Below are 281 nucleotides of genomic sequence, written 5' to 3'. Positions count from 1 at the left end.
GGGACAGTTTGTCGTGATTCTTGCGTTTGTACCGATATTTATAGGATTATGTTATTCTAGATGAACGTGTCCTTATAACCGCATAACGAAATATATTGTTTTTCTTCGTTTTTTTTTCACGTTATGCCTACATTAATGATTACTTAAGAAAAAAAGCAGTGAAAATAAAATAGAAAAGGAAAACGCAGAATTTTCAGACTGTTATTACGTCTAACTCTATTATTACATGTTTTATGTTTATATGAGAAAAAAACAATACTGACCCGATATTATTTTAAGTT

The 281-nt window shown here is 28.8% G+C and overlaps 1 protein-coding gene across 2 annotated transcripts in view; it reads left to right on the top strand.

Annotated features, from left to right (window-relative positions):
* Nucleotides 1-281, top strand: part of LOC119585814 (uncharacterized protein YMR196W-like) — a 26,189-nt gene that overhangs the window by 2,607 nt on the left and 23,301 nt on the right. The window lies entirely within an intron of this gene.

Source organism: Penaeus monodon, chromosome 20, assembly GCF_015228065.2.
Source record: "Penaeus monodon isolate SGIC_2016 chromosome 20, NSTDA_Pmon_1, whole genome shotgun sequence".
Taxonomy (NCBI): Eukaryota; Metazoa; Arthropoda; class Malacostraca; order Decapoda; family Penaeidae; genus Penaeus; species Penaeus monodon.
This window is presented reverse-complemented; position numbering and strand designations above follow the sequence as displayed.